The 18,556-nt window shown below is 41.4% G+C and overlaps 1 protein-coding gene across 1 annotated transcript in view; it reads right to left on the reverse strand.

Moving 5' to 3' along the window:
- Window positions 1-18,556, reverse strand: part of rcor1 (REST corepressor 1) — a 125,499-nt gene that overhangs the window by 50,290 nt on the left and 56,653 nt on the right. The gene's annotated exons all lie outside the window — the stretch shown is intronic.

Here is an 18,556-nt window from a genome sequence, read left to right on the forward strand (position 1 = left end):
GTCAACAATGATGGGGAATGGGGTTGGGTGGAAAAACAAGACCAGAGTCACAGGGATGCATGGTGCAGGGAGAGAGTTAAATTGTAAGGCTGGAGAGAATTGCAGAGGTAGGCTGGTGCAAGGCTGTACAGGGATTTGAAGAGAACGACGAGTACAAATTTAATAGTTTTGGGTGGGGGGGGGGGGGGGTGGGAAGGGGAGAAGGAAAGCAGGAAGCCAGTGTGGGTCAGCAAGGACATGATGATGGGTTGCTATATTTTGGACAAGCTGTAGTTGAAGCAGTGGAGAATGGTGGACAAGAAAGGCATTGAAACAAATCAAATCTAGGTGACAGAAGCATGGATAAAGGTTTCCATGGTTGAGGAGCTAAGGTAGAGGTGCGGGCGGGCAATGTTGCGCAGATGGAAATAGTTGGTCTTGTGATAGATAGGTCAGGGTCAAGCATAGGCTGGTTCAGTCAGAGCAAGTAGCCAGGAAGGGGAAAGGAATCGATGGCAAAGGAGCAGAGCTCATAGCAGAGGCCAAAAACAACGGCTTCAGTCTTTCTGAATTTTAACTGGAGTAAGTTGTAGCTCATGCATGACTGTCAAACCGACAGCTAGACAGAAACAGGGGTGACTGTGGGTCAACAGGTGGTAGAGAGGTAGAGCATGGCATTATCAGCATACATGTGGAAGCTGACCCATATCTGCAGATGATGTCACCGAGTGGCAATATGTACAAGATGAAAAGGATGCGGCCAAAGACAGCTCATTAGGGGAACCCGGAGCTAATGGTGTAGGGTGGGAAGAGAAGCTACTGATGGAGATGCGCTTCCTGTGTTTGGATAGATAGGAGTGGAACCACATATATGCAATCTGATGGAGATGCACAATGAAGAAGGGTAGTGTGGGCCACTGCATAAAATGCTCCAGAGAGGTCAGGAATATGAGGAAGGATTACATACCACCTTCAGTCAGATGTTATTTGTGACTTTGACCAGGGCAAAAACAGGACTGGATAAATTAAGACAGGGTGTTTTGAAAGATGGGCATTAAGATGGGTGGCAATGTGTTTTGAGAACCTCAGATAAAACAGACAATTGTGTAGACAATAGGAAAAAAGGTGGGGTAGGGGAAGAGAAAAGAAGGAAGCGGAATTAACAGCAAAGGCAACTACAAAGATGCATACAGCCGTACGAAGAAATCCATGAGCTCTTCGCACTGTGTTGGATGCATGGGAGGATGGGGTGGTGAAAAGAGCTTTGAGGAGGCAATTACCTGTGGAGAAATGGAGCCTTGGATTGTCCTTTCCCTTTAGAATGATCCTGGAATAGTAAGCGGCTTTGGCTGAAGAGAGCAAGACATGGTAGTACTTGACATGGTTGACCCAAATCTGGAGAAGGAAAACCACAGCGGATGTGCAACAGCAATGTATGCTCAAATTTACAACCCTCTGATATGAGGGAGGGAAGATTGGGGCTATACCAGGGGAATGGGAAGCATGGGAACCGTAGGATGGGAGAAAGTGTGATTTGAAGGTAAGAAAGGCATGAAAGATAGCAGTAGAAATGTTGCAGTAAGTGGACAGCCAAAGAGAAGAGGATTTTGCGATTTAATCAGTGAGAGAGCAAGAAGAGGGTTTCTGAATGGTTGAATAGTGAGGGTCGTAGGAGTGGATGGTAGAAACGGGAGTATTGGTGTTTAGTGTAGGGTGACATCACCAAGGCCGAGACAAGGCTTGGTGCAAAGGTTAAAGGAGAAAAACGGACAGTAGGTGGTGGGGGGGTTGGGGAGACTATCTGCGATTTGGTAAAGATGAGGGCATAGATGGAGGCACGGGAGTTGAGGAAGTGGACAGTGACAAATATCAGTGGAGTGCTAGGGGGAGTGGGGGGGAAGAGAGAGAAAGAGACGGAGTGGGAGAAACTACTGGGTTTCCCTCATCTACTATCTTGGTGACTTCTTCAAAAAATACAATGAAATTGGTATGTCACTACTTTCTTTTTCGGAAGCAGTATTGGGTGTCCCTGATATGCCCTTCTCTGTCTAAACAGTCGTATATTGCATCCCTAATGGTTTCCTCAAGCATCCTATGCTTTGGTGCTTTGCTGGCTTGCCACCTTATTTAATTCTTGGTCGTATTCTTTTGAACTTCCAGCAAGGTTGGATCGCTGCTCCAGCTCAGGTTATGTTGGTTACAAGCTAGGAGGTGCCAAGAGGCAGTGAGGGAGAGTACGCCAACTTTTGGGACCTGTTTACCCCATGGGCTTGCTGCCCAATTTAATATCCCAGTGTTATTTTGAAGTTCCAGCAAGCTGATGAGCTGACCTATGGATCATTGACCCTAGCTTGGGCATATTGATTTCAAGCTTCAGGCACCATTTCAGTACTTGGTTCCAGCTCAGGGAGGCTGGACGGAGGTGATGAATGCTGACTATTGGGTCCTATCTGCCATTTTATGGTCTTGTTTGCAATTTTTACAATTCACATTCCCAGCAGCAAGAGTTCCAGCTCTTGAATATTAACTGTGGGTGGTTGAGTGGAATCTTTAATTCACTCTGATCAAAACTACAGTGGAGGAACATAGTTATGCTGCTGTTTACGGGCAGCTTCTGTACTGTTTTTGTTTGGATAAAGGAAAGCAAATTCGGAAATCAGAAATTTAAAAAAGTACAAAAGTACAGTACAAACTACAAAATATGGCAACTGGGGAAATGTTTGGAATGCAATCTTCCACACTGCAAGCTTTTTGTACTTACTGATCCATTTGTCTTCACAAAATGGATGGATTGTCCAAGGTGTTGTGATCACACGTGCTTAGAGTGGCAATTGGTTTTGCATAGATCTTAACGGAGATGCTAAATTAACATCTTTGTCAGTGTTTGGGGTTTTACCATCATTTCCCACTCAGTGTTTCTGATCTCAATTGGGCTGTGTGGGGAGACTGAACAGAAGCAAGGTAGTAACTGTTGTCAAGTTGCCTGTGGTGCTTTCAATTTAATTTGATATTGCAGAAACCAGACAGTAAGTTGCCTGTCTACTCTTTGTCAGGGAACAGTTTGCAGCATTTGGGGTGGCGGGTGAAGAAAAAGAGGAAAAAAATCTGTTGTGATTCAGTTGAATACCAAACTTGTTTTTTAATATAAAGTATAAGCAAAGTAGCTTTACTGCTTTTAAAAAAAATTAATTTTATGAGTTTCTTTCTTCATCTTTACCTAGCTATAGATCACATTTCAAAATCAGTGAAATACTGAGGAGCAGCGAGGATCTTGGTTTTATCAAATGCTTTGGAAAGCATTTGGAATAAACAAATGCAAATTAAAAGGTTTGTTCCCTTTCTTTTAAAAAAAGGAAACTTTCCTTGCCCCTCTCAGGTGTACTCTGTGGCATCAAGGTTAGCAATGCTAAAACTGCACTTTCCATTTTGGACAGTCAAGTGTGAATTTTCCTGTCTGAGCAGATGGAGGCTGCTGTGGCAGGGTTTGCACCCGCATTAGTTTAATGCTGACTATGCTGGAACATCCAGTTTCGCGTCAATGTAATTTTCCCAGTGAGCTCCTGGCATAAACAACACCTGCCAGTGGGATCTCACTGTTTGTGGGTTTGGATTTCTTGTGCTGCAGCAGAACTTAAGTCCTGCAGCAGCAGCTTAAAGGAGAGCTGCAATTCTTTTGTTGGAAAACTTCAAACATTTCAAGGATTTTATAGACCAACTGGAAGAGAAGTGTTGCAGCACCATGTGTATAGAAATTTCCAGTTGCTTTTGGGGATGTTTTCTTGCTGCAAGACAGAACGGACTTCTTTGGAACCCCAGGAGAATGTCCACACAGCAGAGCAGCAAAGAGTAGGAGGTGACATTGCACATAGATGCAGAGAGCAACACCCAGAGGAACTGGCTGCAACTCACGGAAATTTAGAGGCTTGAATAAAGTTGTGCCGCACATTGTAATCTGTCCTCCAAAGAAACTTCACACAATGCACTGCTAGTGGTGTCAAGTTACCAGAGCCCTCCAGTGAGCACAATCTCCATCCCGACTTCTCAATGTTTTGTTTATGCCACCACCAGTTTCCCGGAACAGGTAAAGCTTGCTCTACTCTGCCTCAGCTCCAGCCTCAGAAGAGCATCCCATAGTACAGTTGGATGTCCAACCTTCAAAGCTGGGGGGCTAGATATGGGTCATAACTAGTAAATGCACTGCATATTTTTCCATAAGAATGTAAACCCTCCCTCCCAACCCATACAAAAAATGCAAGTCCTCCATAAAAATATACGCTCCTATACGCAAAAAAAATCCAAGCTCCCCCATACACAAAAATACAGAAAATTCGTAGGCCCCTCACCCTCTCCCATATGAAAACTAAGTTTGAGCCTCAACTCCTCAAACTTCCCGGACTTAGAGAACTGATACGGACTGAATCCTGAAGGGTTTAAATGCATTAAAATCAGGGATAGTGTCTCAGCCCACGAAGTTTAAAGAGCAACAACTGAGCCAAAGTTAAAAGCAGCTTTAGCACAAATGCACAAAAGACGAAAAGAACTGGCACGAACTTGGAGTTGGATAAAAAGCTCATCGGCTGAATTTGGCTCATGCTGTGCTTTTTAAACCCTTGCTCGAGAGTATGTTTTTTTTACTTCTCACACCTTTTTGCCGCTTCAAATTAATCCACCAATTAGTGCCAAATTAGGGCCAGTTTCATATTGTGCACAAACATTAGGAAGTGTATTGCGACTGCCCAAACTCATTTCACATAAGCCCTCACAGCCAATAGGCTAATACCGCTTTCTTCTCAACAATGAGCTAAATTTAAATCCAGTCCCAAATTTCCTTCCAAATGTAATTCATAAACAAATATGCAATTTTTCTAACTTTTATAGTTGACATTAGCACCACAAGCTCAAATGTTCAAGACATGGGGGTCTCATTTCATTCATTACATTTCCATACTCGTGCTGTACTTGTTTTGGAAGCTACAGAGTTGTAGAATGACATCGCTTTTTATTGAGATGCATTCATAAATTGAGTGCTTTTTGTGGATAGCAAATCTCTCCTGGAATGTCTTTTCTCTGAGCAGGGATGGCTTTGTGTGCCCATCGCCTTCATGAATGCCTAGGAACATGTTTAAGATGCTGTATAAATGCAAGTTGTCCTAGAAACAGATCATGTTGAAGGTGTGACTGCATCTGCAATAGCTTTATTTCTATTCTAGTACAACTTCAATGACTGAAACCTTAAGGTCATTCATTGGCAAGAAAGTATTTTCTTTTTTAAATACAAGATTGGTGATGCCAATTTTGAAAACTGATACCATTGGTCAGGTATCAGTTGTCCCAGTTAAGCAGGTATATTCCAGATAGCCGAGCAATAGTAAAGCTATTTGAAGTAATTCCATTTGAAGTAAAGCTGCACGAAACCCAAGCCTGACTAAAATATCAGAAAAACAGTTACAAAGGAGAAGGTGCACAACCCATATCGGTACCCAGCCCATCACCCAGTGGTACTTTTGTCAGTCAACTTTTTGTTAGGATATCAGCCTTGACTCAGTCATAGAACTCTCAGAAGGTCATGGGTTCAAAGCCTACTCTAGAACCTTAAGCACATAATCTAGGCTGACACTCAGTGCAGTTCTGGGACGTGCTGCACTATTTGATGAGACATTAAACCGATGCCTCGTCTCCCTGCTTAAGGTGGACATAAAAGATCCCGTGGCATTATTTGAACAGCAGTGGAGTTCTCCATGTCCTGACCAACATTTTTCCCTCAACCAAGATTACCTGGTCATTTTTCTCAATGTTGTTAATGAATCTCTGCTGTGTGCAAATTGGCTGCCACCTTTGCCTACACTTCAAAAAGAAGTTGATTGACTGAAACACTTTCGGATGGCCCAAGGATGTGAAAAACGCTATATAAATGTAAATTTTCTTTTATTAGCTGCTGAGAAAATGAATTCTTCTAAATTTTGGGAAGATATCCGTAATGTGAGGTGCTTAACCTTCCATGATTGGATGCATGGAAATGAAACTATGTAATGAGGTTCAGTGACCTGGAGTCACCAATGAGTAATGTGGGACAGAATTTTCATGGTCTCTTACTGTCCACTGCCTGGGTGTAGAATTCCAGACTGTACTTTAGCTCCTTGTACACACACTCTTACTGGTTTGTTCTTGTCTGTTTTAATTGCTCTTCTGAGGGCTATACTGACAGTATGTTCCAGCTACATTGGGTCATATGGTATGTTAAACAGCACTATATTGCTTGCATCAAAAACAACTAAATGCCTCGACAGTTGAATCAGCAAGTCTGCACTATCTACCAAAAGCTTCAACTATTGTACAAAATTCAACAGTCCACTCATGATGGCTGATGTTTACAATTGTTGCATAAAATTCTTTTTGCAAAAACAGAATACTGTGACTTGCCAAATGTGCCTTGGCTTCCTGAATTGAACACATAAGGAGTAACTGGGCTTCTCATTATTCAGAACAAGACAAAACCATAGTGTTCTTTATTTTGTATCCTTGTCCTAAAAGGGCAGTGTAGTATACTTTCTGAAGTTCATCAGCTGTTGCCAACTGTTGTCACAACCTTAGACACCTAAAAAAGCTGAAAAAAGAATCCTGACAAACTGGATTAAACAACAGAATAATGCTCTCAAGTCTAAACTAGCTTATTCCTATAAAACAGAATTCAGGGTCCCTATCATAGACTGTGAGGTCTGAGAAGCAAAAAGCCTTTAGCTTGTGCAATGGCACAGGTCCTGGGCTTTATACAAGCCGGAGTTAGAGGCCACATGCAACACCGCCTATCTTCAATGTCAAGATTACATCTTTCTGTGCTCAGCAGGCAATTTCCCCAGAACATAATTAACCGATGCTATACTCTATGCAGTATGAAAAATATGCATGACAAAAATGAAGCTGTTCTGTTTTGGTGTGGTAGCTGCCCCTTTAATTTTGAGAGTTACAATTTATAAGCCAGCTGTACTGTTCCAGCCTAAATTGTTGAATCTGAGTCAGTTATTCCCATTCTCAGCAAACAAGCCTTGACAGCTAACCAAAGGGAATTTCAGTGGCTGGAATTGATCATTAAGCCAAGTTAAGAGGAGAATTACTGAGTGGAGTTCTATTAAGCCAAAAGGAACTTAATGATATATATATCTATAAAGATCTATCTACAGATTAGATCTATATTACATAAAGATATGTATGCACACACACACACACACACACACACACACACACAATCTGTAAATAACATATTGATTGTGATCTTATTGTTTTCATTAAATTTGCTTAATAGGTTAAAGTTAAAAGCAAGGTCTGATGTGGTGCTGTACTGCTTTTGAAGAAATTAGAATTTTGTGGAAGCACAAGATAATTTCCAGTATCTAAAGCAATAAACAAAGATTGTTCCGTTCATCATCCTGGGTGAATTACCAAAAGCCCTGATAAGATATCAAGGCTATTGGAGTCACTCTCAAAGGCTTAGGGATTTCGACTCAGAGAATTATCTGAAATTTGGAAGCCAAAAAACTTAGATGGATAGAAAAGACCAAAAATGTGACAAAGATGACTGCTTTTTTGTTGCGTAAGTTCTTAGTAAATTTACAAAAACGTCAAACCATAAGGAACACTTATAAACATTGAATACAGCAACATTTCAGATGCTGACATAGTCCATTCAAGCTTTGCTTTATGGATCCTCTCTTTAGCCAATGTTGGAGCCCTAGTTTAAAATCCAAGAAAGGTCTAGGTTGAACCCAGCATGAATATATTACAGATATTTTTCCAAAAAGGTGGTACCCTTCAGGTCATCCACATGCAGGTCACTTTCATAAACACAGCTGAAACAACTAGCCACCTACAAGACATTTTACTATCAGCATTTGGTCACAGTACCTATAAAATCTTATTTCAGCACATTATAAAGCACTACAAGACATTCAGCATTTTCTTCTTTTGACATTTCATCATACATGCAATACTAGAGATGTCAGTAGAGGTAAATGTTGGTGCCTTTTGATCAGTTTGAATTGGGCTGGTTTACCACATCCTATTAAATTTCAATTTGAAAAATGAGTTATACTCAAAAAATCCCCACTTAAAAAGAATGGTGGTAGAGTGGATATGGTTCTGGAAACTATTTAAATGTAATTATGAGAAAATACAATCTAACCATAGAGTTTGTGAATATAGGATACATTTAGTATGGCTTTCAAGTTACTGTAGCATAAATGCAAGTATTAATTAGAATTGCACATCCACAGACACCCACACAAAAACTTACATGCAATAAATAAGTGCATTTCTGCTGATTTGAACTAAATTGCCCCTCCTCTTCATTCCTCCCCCATCTTAAACTCATGGGCTTATCAGAACCACATGGTTGCCTCCAGACCAGTTGAAATGAACTAACTATATTCAACAAAACCACAGCATGTCCTGGTGTGTAAACTGTTCAATGAAAATATCTGGGGCAATGTTGTTTAGCTAAAATAATATTCATTTAAAAAAACTGAACTCTTAACTGCCTGAAATATTACTGAACAGTTAGGGCTGCAGATAGGAAACCTACCAACAAACAAGAAACGGCAAAACTACCAATCAAGAATCAGCAAACAGCTACTAAAAAAATTAGGGGTCAGCCTTGGCTCAGTGGTAGCACTCTCACCTCTTTGACAGGAAGTCCTGGATTCATACCCAACTTCAGGACTTGAGCCCATAAACTTAGCTGACACTCCAATGCAGTACTGCACTGTCAAAGGTGTCATCTTTTGGATGAGACGTTAAACTGAGATCCCACCTGCCCACTCATTAGAAGAGCAGCTAGGGAATTTTCCCAGTGTCAAGGCCAATACTTAGCTGTTAAACAAAACCACTAAAAAAAAATGTAATTGGTCATTTATTTCATTGCTGTTTGTGGGACTTTGCAGCAAAATGGCTGATGCGTTTCCCAAGAGCAAGGTCTCCCATGCCCAGTGGTTAAGGGCACTGCTTGCTGTAGCACTAAAACATACAGACTAGAAGTCGTAGGTTCAGTTCCCAGTCTATGCTAAGTTAGTAGATTTGAGTTGGGGTACTGTTTAAAATGCACCAGAAACACCAACAATGCTTATAAATAACCCAGGTACAGCCATCTTGAAAACTTCAGATGCATTTTCACCCATGAAACTCCTATGCATGGTTTATCCAAAGTGTGCAGATTTCCTTATCGTATAACCTTCCAAAAACTCTTTCAGCACCCTATTTGGATGGGGTAAATATCTTGAATTCCATCTACATAACATTAAAATTCTTTCAACTTCCTATTTATCACACCTATTTCCTGTCATCACAACTTAGTCACACTTTTGTGACATTTAATACGATCACACTTATAGTTCAACGCACCAGGTTCCTCTGCCAAAACGACCTGCTATTCCAGCAACATCCTGGAGGGCAAAGATAACTCCGGGCTCCTTTTTCCACAACCATCAGCTCAAACACCAAGTGCGAAGAGCTCATGGATTTCTTTGCCACAAGGGTCAAAACAATCCATACAACTACCTCCACTGCATCCTCCTGTTCCACTCAGGCCCCAGCACAGACTCTCACCCAATCTAGCCCTAAACATCTGTCTCTGCAGCTTTTGCCCCATTTAAACCCATGTCTTCACAAGCTTAGACTCACCTCCTGCTCCCTCAAACCCTTCCCACTCAGTTCTTCCCAACCACCCAATACCCATTCCTGGCCTCCATGCTAATTGATATTAATGATGGTTTCACTCCTCAGGGACAATCTTTCTCCCCTTTAAAAACCACCGACACCCCCTCAATCCTGCCATCCTTACCAATTACCATCCCACCTCCAACTTCCTTCCTTTTCAAAGATGCTTCAACATGTGATTGCCTCCAAGCTCTGTAGCCATCTCACTCTGTTGAATCCCTAGTCAATATTACAATCAACATCCTCTGCGTCTGTGACCATGGTGCTCTATCCCTCCTCAACCTCTGTAGCGTTTGACATGGTCGTAAACACTGTCCCCTCCTCCAACGCTTCTGTTGCCCAGCTCATTGGGAGGGCCTAGTCTCAGTTCCACTGTTACCTATTCGATCATAGCCAGAGCTGCACTGTTACCACAGGAGTCCCCAAAGGTCTACCCTTGGCTTCCTCATTTACATGTTGCTCTTTGGCGACATCATCTGCAGACATGCAACCTTTACCTCTCGACTGTCTTTATATTGTCAGACTGCTTCAACAATCCTGGATGAGTCTTAACTTCCTCCAGCTCAACCATTATCTTCAGTCCCCATCACAAACTCCATTCCTCTTCCTGGCCACTCTGAGGCTGTACTGGACAGTTAACAACCTGGAGTCCTGTTATACCCCAAGATGAGATTCAGACCCCATATGCTCCCCATCAAAAAGTTCATTTACTTCTACCTTTGCATCACCCGCCTCCACCACCAAAACTTTTATACATGCCTTCGTCACCTCCAGATTCAATTACTCCAACAGTCTCCTTCCTGACCTCCCATTCTCAAAACTCAAACTTGCTTAAAACTCTGCTATAGATAACCTGCCCTGTAAAGTCCCGCTCTCCCATCATCCCTGTTGAGTTATAGCAGCTCCCTATTTGTCAACGCCTCATGTTCAAAATTCTTGTTATCTCCCTTCGCATGTCATCCCACCTTATCAGTGGGATAGGGATCACAGGGATCAGTGCTTGGGCCTCAACTATTTACAATCTACATCAATGACTTGGATGAAGGGACCGAATGAATGGTTGCTAAATTTGCTGATGACACAAAGGTAGGGTAGGAAAGTAAGCTGTGAAGAGGACATAAGGAGTCTGCAAAGGGATATAGATAGGTTAAGTAAGTGGCAAACATTTGGCAGGTGGAGTATAATGTGGGAAAATGTGAACTTTGGCAGGAGGAATAGAAAAGCAGTATATTATTTAAATGGAGAGAGATTGCAGAACTCTGAGATGCAGAGGGATCTGGATGTCCTAGTGCATGAATCACAAAAAGTTAGTATGCAGGTCCAGCAAGTGATTAGGAAGGCAAATGGAATGTTGTCATTTATTGCAAGGGGAATGGAATATAAAAGTAGAGATGTTTTGCTACAGTTGTACAGGGCATTGGTGAAACCACATCTAGAATACTGTGTGCAGTTTTGATCTCCTTATTTAAGAAAATACATAATTGCTTTGGAGGCAGTTCAGAGAAGGTTCACTCGACTGATTCCTGTGATGAGGGGGTTATCTTATGAGCAAAGATTGGACAAGTTGGGCCTGTATACACTGGAGTTTAGAAGAATGACAGGGGATCTTAATGAAACTGAGAGGATTAGAAGGGATAGGTCCTGAGAGGATGTTTCCCCTTGTGGGAGAGACTAGAACTAGGGGCCGCAGTTTTAAAATAAGGGGTCTCCCATTTAAGACGGAGATGAGGAGAAATTTTTTCTCTGAGGGTCGTGAGTCAGTGAAACTCCATTCCCCAGAGAGGCAGGGTCATTGAATATTTTTAAGGCTGAGTTAGATAGATTCCCGATTAACAAGGGAGTCAAAGGTTCTAGTAGGTAAACGGGAAAGTAGGGTTGAGGTCACAATCAGATCAGCTATGATCTTATCAAATGGCAGAGCAGGCTCGAGGGGCCAAATGGCCTACTCCTGCTCTTAATTTGTAAGTTCGTATCACTGCAATCTCCTCTAGCTCTACAACATTATCCATATAAAATAATGAGGGGCATAGATAAGGTCGATAGTCAAAATCTTTTCCCAAAGGTAGGGGAGTCTATAACGAGGGGGCACAGATTTAAGGTGAGAGGGGAGAGATACAAAAGGATCCAGAGGGGCAATTTTTTCACTCAAAGGGTGGTGAGTGTCTGGAACGAGCTGCCAGAGGCAGTAGTAGAGGCGGGTACAATTTTGTCTTTTAAAAAGCATTTGGACAGTTACATGGGGAAGATGGGTATCGAGGGATATGGGCCAAGTGCAGGCAATTGGGACTAGCTTAGTGGTATAAACTGGGCGACATGGACATGTTGGGCCGAAGGGCCTGTTTCCATGTTGTAACTTCTATGATTCTATGATTCTATGATTCTAACCCCTAACTTTCCTTTCCTCTGATTATGGCCTCTTGTGCATCCTCCTCCCCTTGTCCCACTATTGGCACTAGAACCCTCTGCTGCTAGAGGTACTACTCACAAATTCCTCCCCATAACCTCTCCACTGCTGTTTTCCTTTAAAAAGCTATTCTAAACCCATTCCTTTTGATGAACTTTTGGTCCTGCCTCCTAAATCCTCCCTTCCTAGTTGAGGGCAATTTTGCATACATCTAGGGATTTTTTTAAAAATGCGCTATATAAAATGACAGCTCCAGTTGCCTGCATTACTTTCATTGAGTAACACCGATACCTGCAATTCAGTCTTCCCTCCACTGGTGACACAGTGGGGCAAATTATCCAGTTCCACCCACTATTGTGCGCCTCCCAGACAACTGCCAGTCCCACTCACAAACCCTGGGCCTAAGAAAACAAGCAAAATGGAGTAACAAACATCCAATCCCATCCTCCAATAGGCACCCCACCCACTCCTCCTTCAGATAGCTGCTCTTCATTTTTCCCTGGCATTACCCAACCCATGGCCACTCCTACTGCTCCCACAGGTTGGAAAGGCTTGCTGTTCTTCAAAAGCCCATTCCTGGACTTAACCAGATACCAATTTTTGAAGTGTGAGGGAAGGAATCGCCGATGGCTTCTCCATGAATAAAAAAGACTTTAAAAAAAAAATGCATTTCACTTTAAATATTGGGGGCCTCCCAAAGTTGTGGGGAAGCACTTTATGGAATACCACTCCACACTCCAGAAGTCACTTCCCAGTTAAGGCCAGGAACAGTCTTTTCATCTGCAGGAATGGATTCCCTTAAAGGGTGCTCCATGACTTTGGGGAAGCCCACTCTTCTCCTCTCCCCCCCCCCACCCCAGTTACTTAACTGAAAAGGCTTTGAACAATAGGAGCTTCCCCAAATCTGAGGTTACAAGGGGAACATGAGCGCTTTCAGCCCCTCCTTCCATCCTGTTTTACCCCTCACCCTATCGTCTCCCATCTGAGCACCTCTTCCTTCCCGTTCCTCATCCTGTTCCTTCCTGCTCCTCATCCTTTCCCTCTTCCCCTCTCCCAAAAGGCACTCACAATCCACCAGCCTGCAGCACTGGCCAGATCCCTGCCCCGTAATAAAATGTTGCCTTCCCCGAAATGCCAACTACTACCTTTGGCCGAAACAGACAGGAGAGAGAAAGAACAAGAGGACAGAGAGAAGTGAGGAAGATAAAAAAGAAAATTGAGGAGACACTAAAAAATAGTAGCAGGAACATGAAGATGACATGGCCTGGAGGGAGAGAGAAAACAAGGAACTACAGGCCAGTTAGCCTGACATCCATCGTCGGGAAAATGCTGGAATCCATTATTAAGGAAGTGATAACAGGGCACTTAGAAAATCATAATATGATTAGGCAGAATCAACACGGTTTTATGAAAGGGAAATTGTGTTTGAGAAATTTATTAGAGTTTTTTTGAGGATGTAACTAGCAGGGTAGATAAAAGAGAACCAGTGGATGAAGTATATTTGGATTTTCAAAAGGCATTCGATATGGTGCCACATAAAAGGTTGTTACACAAGGTAAGGGCTCATGGGGTTGGGGGTAATATATTAGCATGGATAGAGGATTGGTTAAAGGACAGAAAAGAGACAGTAGGGATAAACGGGTCATTTTCAGGTTGGCAGGCTGTAACTTGTGGGGTGCCACATGGATTAGTGCTTGGGCCTCAGCTATTTACAATCTATATTAATGACTTAGATGAAGGGACAGAGTGTAATGTATTCAAGTTTGCTGACGACACAAAGCTAGGTGGGAAAGTAAGCGGTGAAGAGGACAGAGTCGGCAAAGGGATATAGATAGGTTAATTGAGTGGGCAAGAAGGTGGCACATGGAGTATAATGTAGGGAAATGTGAGGTTATTCACTTTGGTAGGAAGAATAGAAAAACAAAATTTTTTTTACATGGTGAGAAACTATTAAATGTTGGTATTCAGAGTGACTTGGGTGTCCTCGTACAAGAAACACAAAAAGTTAGTATGCAGGTACAGCAGGCATTTAGGAAAGCAAATGGCATGTTGGCCTTTATTGCAAGGGCGTTGGAGTACAAGAGTAGGGGAGTCTTACTACAGTTGTGCAGGGCATTGGTGAGGCCACACCTGGAGTACTGCATACAGTTTTGGCCTCCTTATCTAAGGATGGACATACTTGCCTTAGAAGCACTGCAACAAAGGTTCAGTAGATTAATTCCTGGGATGAGAGGGTTGTCCTATGAAGAAAGTTTGAGTAGAATGGGCCTATACTCTCTGGAGTTTAGAAGAATGAGAGGTGATCTCGTTGAAACATGTAAGATTATGAGGAAGCTTGACAGGGTAGATGTTGAGAGATCGTTTCCCGTGGCTGGAGAGTCTAGAACTAGGGGACATAGTTGCAGGATTAGGGGTCAGCCATTCAAGACTGAGATGAGGAGGAACTTCTTCACGCAGAAGGTTGTGAATCTTTGGAATTGTCTATCCCAGAGGGCTAAGGATGCTGAGTGATTGAATATATTCAAGGCTGAGATGGATAGATTTTTGGACTCTAGGGGAATCAAGGGATATGGAGATCGTGCAGGCAATTGGAGTTGAGGTCATAGATCAGCCATGATTGAATGGCGGAGCAGACTCAAGGGGCCGTTTGGCCTACTCCTGCTCCTATTTCTTATGTTCTTGTGACAGGAAGAGGATAAAGAAAAGCAATATCTCATTTTTCAAAGCATTTCTCAAAACAGAATAGGGTCAGGAATCAACCAGTAGTTATTTAGAAAATTTCTCTCAGGATTTCATGAAATGCTTTCTTTAGGAGGAAGAGTTTTAGAACTAGGAAAATAGCCAGGAACATTGACTGAAGGTCATAAATTAACCAAAATATTACCAAATCGTGAGCATGGTCTAACTTAGAAATGTGTCTCCTCCCAAGGATCTTGCAATTGATTTGCTAAGTCAGGGTAATATTTTACCAACACATCCACATAATTGGTTCAGTAAATTAAAAATCTGGTTTGTAATGAAACCCTAACACAGGTAAATAGAAAGATACAAAATTGGACTTTTGTGAACTTCATACCATGCAATTTAACTTAGAAATGGTTGTTTTCCATTAACCTTTAAAACTGAATCATGCATGGATTTACATTACAATTTGTCTTTGCAATATTACAGGCAAGTGGTTAGAGTGCTTTGCTAAAGGGACAGTTTTTTAAAAAGTCAATCCAGGCCATTGTTATGCAGCTCCTCCATCTTGATTGAGGAATGATGTATGGATTGGGGAATAAGGTGTGATGCAGGAGACTCTGAAGCAAACAGCAACCTCAAACAATGAGGTGAAAGATTAGATTAAAAAAGTAATGTATATTAAATCAAAAACAAAATACTGCGGATGCTGGAAATCTGAAAAAAAAACAGAAAATGCTGGAGAAGCTCAGCAAGTGAGGCAGCATCTGTGGAGAAAGAAACAGAGTTAAGGTTTCAGGTCGAAGATCTTTCGTCAGAACTGGAAGATGTTAAAGAGTTAAAGTTTTTAAGCAAAACAGCCAGGGAAAGGTGGGGGGCGGGGCGGAGGGAGGGGTGGGGAGGAAAGAACAAAAGGGAAGTTCTATGATAGGGTAGAGGGCAAAAGTGATAAAATGACAAAAGGGATGATGGTGCAAGGCAAGGAAGTTGGTAATGGGACAAATGTATATTAAACTGTGTGCTGGGTTTTTGGATAGACTAAAATATTTATTAATTATCATTCTTTGCAGAATTAAGAATTCAAGATGACAAATAGATTTGCAAAACTTACCACTTTGATGTCAGCAGAACAAGGATACAAGCTAGTTTACTATCAAGACTCCTCATGCATATTAGCCAATGCTGTCTGTGCCTTCTAGTCAATGTTGTGGCCTGTATAGTTACTGAAATTATTTTTGGTAAATTTCTTTTTAGCATTCACACTATGATTTTATTTACTGAGGTATTTCATGGAGATCACACCACATAATGAACAGACAGTACCGTGCCAAAGAAAAAACCAGAACCATGCCACGTGTCTTCATATCAATACTGCTTTATTTAAAATATTGACAATGACAAAGCTATTCTGTAGTACAAGCAAAATATATATGTGTCTTAACCTGGAGAGTAACCAGCTCTCTCCTGGAAATAAATATTAGCACTGCTGGCTATATGACCATTAGTTTATTAGCCAGCATTACTGCTGCCATTTTTACTGTGTCATTCTGAATGATACCCATGAAGTTTGAAATCTGAAAACAGAGAATCAAATTAATCTGAAGGTTACAATAGTTCAGTTTTCGTTGTTGTTGCTTGCAGTTTGTATCAGACAGCAGTTTCTTACATGTACCAAGCACATGTAGCTTTGCTTAGGTCACTTAAAAATTCAAATAAATCACCCCATTCCAAAATAATTACAAAGAATTATGTTTAAACCTTCCCACTTTAGATGGGAAATCTAGCACTTTTCCTCTTAAAGATTGGATTTTCAACTTACACTTCTATAAAAAAGGCAGTAAAGAGACGGGATGGTAGCGGCATGGAGCAGGAGTTCCACAAAAACCCCTCCCCTTTCACCAGGCTCACCATTTTCTGCCACCTTGTAAGGGGCTTTGAGATTTTGGTTCATGGTGAGTATTACAGAAATCTAAATTGTTATTGCAAGCCAGTGCAATTTATTGATGTGATGGATATTGGTTTTCACAAGAAATGCATTGGAATGGTTTGAATAGTCATTATAACAATCAAAAGAAAAAAATATCAGCCAGTCACATAGAAATATGGTCTAACAATTAATCAGTTGCTGGCTAGTTTTAGAATTTAATATCTAAACCAAATATTGAGATGTAAAAGAACGGGGAGATTTGTTAACTAATTCTCAAAGTCACAGCTCATGAATGTAGCAACAGAACTAGTTGAAAGACTAAGAAACAGCATTAGGCGGCAAAATATAACTTGTTTATGTTACAGGTATTCATGGAATTATCTTATTTGGAGTAATGGCTCCACTCAACTCAACTACCTGTGACCTTGCTGAACTGTTGATGATTGGCCAGCTAGTTTGGCTTATTAATGCACGTGGAGGGGTAAATCTGTCGCTGGGGACTGTAATCTTTCCACTTGGTTCCATATAACCCTGCAAGTCAATGGCCCAATAGATAGGGTTACCCTGGCTGGACAAGTAGCCAGAAAGTTACCAGTGCTCTGTGCTGTTAGGCTGTGTGGTTTTTGCTAGTTACATTCTAGCAGTACTTGGTGGGGGGTTTCCATGACTTGGTTCTGCCAACTTGTGCCTAAGCCCACTGGACTTTGGTAAATGGGTTGTGTCCATATGGGGAGAGATAATGGCCCAGAAATTGCTCAGAGTGGCAAACAGACGGTGCTCGCTGCTCCATAGATTTATACTAACCCACTAACTTACCGCAGTTTTTACTGAGTGCACTTCCTCTAATAGGAAGCGGAAAAGAGCCCAGCGTTAGCTCCAGCGAAGCTAGGACCCATGGGAGAAGCGTGAGGATCACACTCTTCCCTCGACCAATCAGATTACAGCATTTTTGACAAGCTGTGAATCGCCTCTACAAGCTGAAACGTAAAATCCAGGAAGTGAAAGGTACAACACCAAATCATTTGTAAAAACAGTTAGAGACAGCGAAAGAGAGACAGGGTAAGAAATAATCAAATTAAATAAAAAAGACAGAAGGATAAAGTTTTTTTAATATATATAAAAATTCTTTAAATCTTAAAAAACATTTTTTTTTAAATGATCAAAAGCTATTAAATAAAGGTGTAATGAGACTCCACATTTTTAAAAGTTAATTTTTAGTTGTTTGGCAGTCATTAAGGCTTAGTTTAGGCCTGGTTTTTATTAGTTACTTTCCAGCTGGGCAGAAGAGCAAGTTGATGCTGGTTCATTGATTCCAGCCAGCGATATCCCTTTAATTCAAAGCTGTCATATCGCTGGCGAACCAGGAAAAGCAAGTTCCGGATTTCCGCTTGTGATTGTGCATGTGCGAACGCGGAACTTGCTCCTCAATTTCGCTATTAGCAACAGTGAGCGCTGTCGAGCTCACTGTTATTTTTTTAAAGCAATTTCCGGCCCAATGCGCAATTCATACTGGACAAACAAACTTTACTTGTGTAGATTTCTCGATAACATGATTGAGACTAAACATGGTGATGGGTTTCTGTACATGTCACTGATCCAGCTGACTAAAAAACAAAATAGAATTCAATAACTGTTCAGAGAATGATGTGATATCAACTTGTTTCCCACAGAATTAGTTATACTTTCCTCCTCCTTCTCCCCGTTTCACACTTACTAATTTTGAAAATTTTCCAAATCTGCCTTCAACACAATTAGCTAACTTCTTCACATTCATCAACAACTAATTTCATTACAAGTAATTTAGGGTTGAAGTAGTTCAATTTTTGTTTATATATCTTTTCCTTTCATACATTTTTAAC

Source organism: Heptranchias perlo, chromosome 10 (assembly GCF_035084215.1).
Source record: "Heptranchias perlo isolate sHepPer1 chromosome 10, sHepPer1.hap1, whole genome shotgun sequence".
NCBI classification, from domain to species: domain Eukaryota; kingdom Metazoa; phylum Chordata; class Chondrichthyes; order Hexanchiformes; family Hexanchidae; genus Heptranchias; species Heptranchias perlo.